The following is a 7898-nucleotide window of genomic DNA, read 5'->3' on the forward strand; positions in this document are numbered from 1 at the left end:
GTCCGGAACGACGAGAGCGATCCAAAATCACATCAAGCAGCCCTATCAGCCCTGATACACTCGAGAGTTTGGCATCTGGGAGAAGATGATGACTTGGAGTCTGTCTCCCAAAACGAGAACCCCTTTGCGACCCTGTTCGCAACCGATAACTGAGGTGTCCAGATGATGTTTAGAAGGAACCGCTTGGGAGAAAACGGTGTCCTTTCTGATGGAACCTGCAGCATGTTTGATGTTGTTTGTACTTGTACTGTTAAATGTTGTATGTTAGACCGGAATTTTTTTTCCCACAGCCCCACGCCCTTTCGGCCGAAACCTCTGAGAACTTGCCCGCAGAGACTTGTTAATGTCCCTGACGCCAGTTCAGCAGAACTCGTCTGTCGACAGATACACAGACCCCCGTTCGTAACTGCCCTTCTGGTTCGAAGGAAGAACCAATACGGCAACCCCCCCACGATGACTCAATTTCTTGCCCGTTCTTGTTGGTTGCTCAGGCAGTGGAGAAACGGCATTGGGTCCCGCCCTTCCTGGGAATCCCCCTCTGGTCAGCTACGCTCGGGTAGGGCACACACGGCATTGGTCGCTGTCCTACCCGGGGACTCCAGCCAAATCTTACCTGTCGCGGCCCATACGCACCTCATTTCGGCAAGTTTTGTCAAAAAGTTTTGTTTGTTTCAGGTGACCCTTAGGTTGCCAACCGTATGCTATTTACATCCTCAAACATTTGGATGGCAAACCGCACAGTCTGGAGACAGCTCACACTGGTTCATTATTTGTAAGTATGTCTTGTCCTGAAATTCGTTTTTTGAAGAAAAAAAAATGAGGGAGTCACACATAGTGACCAATTATAAAGGGAGTAATTGGCACTAAAGGACAGACAGGCTATCATACGAGATATTAAACCAAGATAGTAACAGACACTATGCTTGATCCCACAGAACTCCAGAAGCTCCAGGACCAGAGAAGAGAATGGAAAGAAGAAGAACCATGAGCACATCCTCCTCGTGGCTCGTCACCCTAATAGACATTTGGATGCGCGCGAACGCGAACCCCCTGACCTCAACTCACCCAGCCGTAAATGATTCACTTACCCACAGTACCCAGAGCCCAGTCACAAGCGACACCACACCATCTTGGTGTGACAGGTTTATAACCTGTGATGGAATGTTTGAGTGAGTGCAGTTTACTAAGGATAGTTAGAGGTTCTAATTTTCTTATTTTGTAATGCATGTCCCTGTTTGACATAGCGCCCCTCAGAATTGTCAGTAAACATTTTTTGCATAGTTATGGTCAGTGTCGAGGCCAACGAAGAGTGCTCGCCGGGTCAATGAAAAACAACGCAGTTATGTGATCCTTCACGCTTCACGTTAGGATCACAAGGAGTGAGTGTTGCCACCTGGGTTGGCCAACTCCCAACGTAAAATAGAGAACAGCAAAGGCTGCAGGGAAATTCAGCCAACACAGGCAGAAACTAGCAGGTGCAAGTTACTGTGTATTAAGCTCTGCAAAGGCCCAGACAGCATCGATACAAGCAGCCATCTGCATAATAATGTAGCAGCCATCTACATACTAATGAGCGATTCCCAGGTACAATCAAAACATTTGGGATAAAGAAAGCCAAGCCAGACTCCTCAGCGCCAGCAGGAGCCAACACAAAAGAGGTTAACGGACACCTCAAGACCGCCCATCGATCAGGGAACCGCTCCAGTATTGGACAAATCGAACCAAGCGATTGGAACGAAGTCCAATCACTTGGAACCAGGTACAGGGTCCGCCCCGAAAGGCGGGAAGCCCCTGGGGACTATAAAGTTAAGCTCCCAAGTTCAAATCGTTCTTCTTGACCGGGTCACTCAGGAACTCGAACCAACCCTTGACAGTGACCGGTGCAGCTGCCGCCGAGACCCAGTAAGTCTTAAGTCAACGCTCGCTACGAGATAGGCGCTCCTAGCTACCAGTCCGTACCAACTTCGAATCCCGCAGACTCAGAACCCGAACGAAAGGCCATTTGTTCCCCTGACCTGGTGGGCCAGTCCGAAGCTAAGTATAGGCCTGTTAGTCGTAGAAGTAGCTTAGAAGTTGAATTTGTGCATGAGTAGCGATTACTGTGTACAATAAATGTGCTTTGATTTGAATCTTACTAATTGGTGTATTGAGTTATTGATCATTACTTGAACTTGAACCTCGTGGCGGTATCATAAAGATACCTGGCGACTCGAGAGCAAAGTTTATAAAACAGAGCCAATTGAATCGACCAAAAGTTAGCAACAGCAGCCTGTAATGTTTTGATGGTAGATTCATTCATTCAGGTATTCAGGTTCTCCGTCGGTTCAGGAATGCATCAACTCACAGCCTTTCTGGAGACTCATCCCACTCAGGCAGGATCCAATCACCACCTGTTACCAGGCTGAATATGGCCTTTTGGCAAATTAATTGGCCACCAGCCAACGAATCGAACCAGTCTCACCCCATCTCTCGAGTGCCACAGAGCCTGGGTGCTTCTGCTCGAACACTGGCAGCACCATATGCAATGTTGTAACTTCTGGAATTCCTCGTTCTCTCTGCTGCTTGACTTAAAGATACATGTTCATTAGCATCCATGGATCAAAACTGATCCTGGAAAAAAATAAAGAAATGGAAATAAGGGAATCAAAAGGAAGGACCCTAACAGCCCACTGGTCAGGGCTTCCACATGAAGCACATATTTGATTGTACATCCAACAATCCAAAGAGCAGAAGATTTGGCCCTATATTTTACATGCAAAGTTTTGCGAAGATGCGAGTGTGTCAAAGTCATCCGTTGTCAATTGTATCTTGAACAAGTGCCCTGTTGCAGAATGGGTGTACATGATAAGTAAAGTAAAAAAGAAAGTCTTGCATTTATATAGTTGTTTTCATGACCTCAGGATGTGCCAAACGCTTTACAGCCTATTAAGTATTTTTGAAGTGTGGGATCTGTTGCAATGTAGGAAATGCAGCAGCCGACGTCTACACAGCAAGCTCCCACAAATAGCAATGTCATATGACCAGATATTCTTCCTGTAGCTGTTGGTTGAGGAAACAATATTGCCCAGGAATTCCCGTGAAAGCAGATGTTTAGTGTTTAATCCGAAAGAGAGTGCCTCCGAACAATGCAGCATTCCCTCAGTTAGGCACTGCAGTCTCAGCCGAGACTTTATAAGACCAGAAGACCATAAGACATAGGAGCGGAAGTAAGGCCATTCGGCCCATCGAGTCCACTCGACCATTCAATCATGGCTGATTTCAACTCCATTTACCCGCTATCTCTCCATAGCCCTTAATTCCTCGAGAAATCAAGAATTTATCAACTTCTGTCTTAAAGACACTCAACGTCCCGGCCTCCACTGCCCTCTGTGGCAATGAATTCCACAGACCCACCACTCTCTGGCTGAAGAAATTTCTCCTCATCTCTGTTCTAAAGTGACTCCCTTTAATTCTAATGCTGTGCCCCCGGGTCCTAGTCTCCCCTGCTAATGGAAACAACTTCCTTACATCCACCCTATCTAAGCCATTCATTATCTTGTAAGTTTCTATTAGATCTCCCCTCAACCTCCTAAACTCCAATGAATATAATCCCAGGATCCTCAGACGTTCATCGTATGTTAGGCCTACCATTCCTGGGATCATCCGTGTGAATCTCCGCTGGACCCGCTCCAGTGCCAGTATGTCCTTCCTGAGGTGTGGGGCCCAAAATTGCTCACAGTATTCTAAATGGGGCCTAACTAATGCTTTATAAAGCTTCAGAAGTACATCCCTGCTTTTATATTCCAAGCCTCTTGAGATGAATGACAACATTGCATTTGCTTTCTTAATTATGGACTCAACCTGCAAGTTTACCTTTAGTGAAGCCTGGACTAGGACTTGCCACTGTTTAGAAAATAGTCCATGCCTCTATTCTTTTTTCCAAAGTGCAAGACCTCGCACTTGCCCACGTTGAATTTCATCAGCCATTTCTTGGACCACTCTCCTAAACTGGCTAAATCTTTCTGCAGCCTCCCCACCACCTCAATACTACCTGCCCCTCCACCTATCTTTGTATCATCGGCAAACTTAGCCAGAATGCCCCCAGTCCCGTCATCTAGATCGTTAATATGTAAAGAGAACAGCTGTGGCCCCAACACTGAACCCTGCGGGACACCACTCGTCACTGGTTGCCATTCCGAAAAAGAACCTTTTATCCCAACTCTCTGCCTTCTGCCTGACAGCCAATCGTCAATCCATGTTAGTACCTTGTCTCGAATACCATGGGCCCTTATTTTACTCAGCAGTCTCCCGTGAGGCACCTTATCAAAGACCTTTTGGAAGTCAAGATAGATAACATCCATTGGCTCTCCTTGGTCTAACCTATTTGTTATCTCTTCAAAGAACTCTAACAGGTTTGTCAGGCACGACCTCCCCTTACTAAATCCATGCTGAACTTTATGCTCACTTTCACAATATGGGGCTTGAATCCATTATGTAAGGACTCACCATGGGCCGGCAGTAAATCTGGAACATGCTGAATGGCAGCATTCACCCCCTGTAATCTAGATATCCAATTGGCTAGCCTTAATTTTGCATCTTCCTTACGTATGCCATCTATTTTGGCATTTGTTCTCCAGGTCCTGTGGAGACGGCTACACTGCTGACCTCTTGAAAGGGTGCCTTACATATGGCCCATTGTGCATCAACCTCATAAAACAGCATCTCATGTATCAGACGGGTGGGGGTAGGGATGGGTGTTCAATCACCTTTTGGCTGATTTTGTTTCCTGTTTTCACGTTTATTTTTTCTAGATACTGATTTTTATTGCTCATACAGTTTTGGGAACTTTTTAAATCTTTGCGATTTCTAAAAGCCTCACAAAGGTCATGAATAGACACAGCTGCCTTTTAAGGGCCGGTGGCTTGAATCACTTCCCAGCAACCCCACCTGTGATTTGTTCCTAACAGCCAGGCCAATGTGGGCAAGGGGTACACTCGGCCTTCAAGTAATTATGAGGAAGGTGCAAAAATGTGGCCTATAAACCCTTGAGTTTAGAAGGTTACTCAGTTGTCCAAGCAACTTGTGGAACAAATAAAGTAAAAGGTACAGAACAGGAACAGGCTCTTTGGCCCTCCAAGCCTACACCGACCATGCTGCCCGCCTAACCTAAAACATTCTACACTTCTGGGTCCATATCCCTCTATTCCCATCCTATTCATGTATTTGTCAGGACGCCCCTTAAACGTCACTATCGTTCTTGCTTCCACTACCTCCTCGGGCAGCGGGTTCCAAGTACCCACTACCTTCTGTGTAAAAAAATTACCTCGTACATCTCCTCTAAACATTGCCCCTCGCACCTTAAACCTATGTCCCCTAGTAATTGACTATTCCACCTGGGGAAAAGCTTCTGACTATCCACTGAGTCCATGTCCCTCGTAATTTTGTAAACTTCGATCAGGTTGTCCCTCAGCCTCTGTCATTCCAGTGAGAGCAAACCGAGTTTATCTAACCTTTCCTCATAGCTAATGCGCTCCATACCAGGCCATATCCTGGTAAGCCTCTTCTGTATCCTCTCCAAAGCTGCCACATCCTTCTGGTAGTGTGGCGACCAGAATTGAACACTATACTCCAAGTGTGGCCTAACTAAGGTTCTATGCAGCTGCAGCATGACTTGCCAATTTTTATACTCAATACCCTGGCCAATGAAGGCAAGCATGATGTTGAAGGCGGAGCTGAAGACTACCTAATAAAAGCAAATTACAGCGGATGCTGGAATCTGAAACGAAAGAGAAAATGCTGGAAAATCTCAGCAAGTCTGGCAGCATCTGCAGGGAGAGAAAAGAGCTAACGTTTCGAGTTAAAAGAGCTAACGCTTTAGGGCAGCACGGTAGCATAGTGGTTAGCACAATTGCTTCACAGCTCCAGGGACCCAGGTTCGATTCCCGGCTTGGGTCACTGTCTGTGCAGAGTCTGCATGGTCTCCCCGTGTGTGCGTGGGTTTCCTCCGGGTGCTCTGGTTTCCTCCCACAGTCCAAAGATGTGCAGGTTAGGTGGATTGGTCATGCTAAATTGCCCTTAGTGTCCAAAATTGCCCTTAGTGTTGGGTCGGGTTACTGGGTTATGGGGCTAGGGTGGAGATGTGGGCTTGGGTAGGGTGCTCTTTCCAAGAGCCAGTACAGACTCGATTGGCCGAATGGGCTCCTTCTGCACTGTAAATTCTATGGAGTCCGATGACTCTTTGTCAAAGCTTTGGCAAAGAGTCATCGGACTCGAAACGTTAGCTCTTTTCTCTCCCTACAGATGCTGCCAGACTTGCTGAGATTTTCCAGCATTTTCTCTTTCATCGCTGAAGACTACCTTCTCCAAAGATAGTAAAAATATTTGGTAGGGTGAATATTTACTTAGGTAGGATAACCCAGTCCAAGTGGACATCATCTTAAAAGTAGAGCTCGGCATTTCAAGGGTGGGAGTCAGGGAGCACTTTCTCACACAAAAAGACAGTGAAAACCTGAAAAGTCTATGGATGAGAGGTCAGTTGAAATGTTCAAGGTTAAGATCAATATACTGAGGCCCGCCCAATCTCTGTAACCTCTACTGCAATTCTCCAAGGTATCTCCAACTCTGACATTTTGTGCACGCCACTTCCTTCACTACATCATTGGCGCTACGGACGGCACGGTAGCTCAGTGGTTAGTACAGTTGTTTCACAGCTCCAGAGTCCTGGCTTGGGTCACTGGCTGTGCGGAGTCTGCACGTTCTCCCCGTCTCGGCGTGGATTTCCTCCCACAAGTCCCGAAAGACGTGCTGTTAGGTGAACTGAGCATTCTGAATTCTCCTCCTGTGTACCCGAACAGGTGCCGGAGTGTGGCGACTAGGGGCTTTTCACAGTAACTTCATTGCAGTGTTAATGTAAGCCTACTCATGACGCTAAAGATTATTATTATTATTACATTATTATTGTGTTTTCACCCAGCTGGACCCCAAAGTCTGAAATTCCCCCTTTAAACCTCACCACCTCTATATCACTCTACCCCATTAAAACATTGCTTAAAACCTGGCACTTTAACCAAGCTGTTTGTCGCCCATCCTATTGCCTCCTTGTTTGACGTAATGTTAACTTTTATCTGATTACGTTCCTGGAAAATGCCTTGGAATTATTTTTTGCTACATTAAAGGCACTATATAAATAGAAGTAATTGTCGGAATGAGAGACGAGTCGTTCAATGTTTTTATTAAAAAAATAAGTAAAGGTGTTTTTGCTCAAAATCTCTCGGGCTGAAGGTTTGCCGATCCTTATCTTGCAAGTGATCCTTCAAAGAAAGTACAACACAGTGAAAAAAATCAAATTACTTTCTCACCTCTTGATGCTGTCCTGTCATTCTCAATCCCACAGCCCCCATTTGAGAGCAATTTCTTATGCAATCTCGTGTATCAATGACATTGCGAATGCTCGGCAGTACATTTGGTAAGTCTGTTTTCCTAGACAAATTTTCCTAAAGAAAAGGTTAACAGAATTGGAGCAGAAGAACGCAAGCTGCTAAATATTCAGTGACAATGTCAAACAAAATGTTCTGAACTAACAGTTTCCTAAAATTGGAGCCAGTTGGGCAGCTGTATCTCCATGGCAACGTTAGCAAAGCCGATGTTTGCATGAGTAGATTGAGATCAGGCTTTATTTCTGTTAAGACTCTTTAAAAATTGACCTTGCAATCCAAGGGTGGGAACAAAATCCAACATCAGAATGAACTGTTTGGTTTATGTCTTTGGAGTGTTCCAATTAATGGAGAATTTGTTTGTTAATATATCTTCAGTTCTGAACAAATGGGTTTTAGCAATCCTTGATGTTAGACTCAGCCCGGCATATTACGGAATTCTCAAGGGTGCCTCCAAAGTACGGACCTCATATTCCCAGGGGCACA

This window comes from Scyliorhinus torazame, chromosome 2, assembly GCF_047496885.1.
Source record: "Scyliorhinus torazame isolate Kashiwa2021f chromosome 2, sScyTor2.1, whole genome shotgun sequence".
Classification (NCBI taxonomy): domain Eukaryota; kingdom Metazoa; phylum Chordata; class Chondrichthyes; order Carcharhiniformes; family Scyliorhinidae; genus Scyliorhinus; species Scyliorhinus torazame.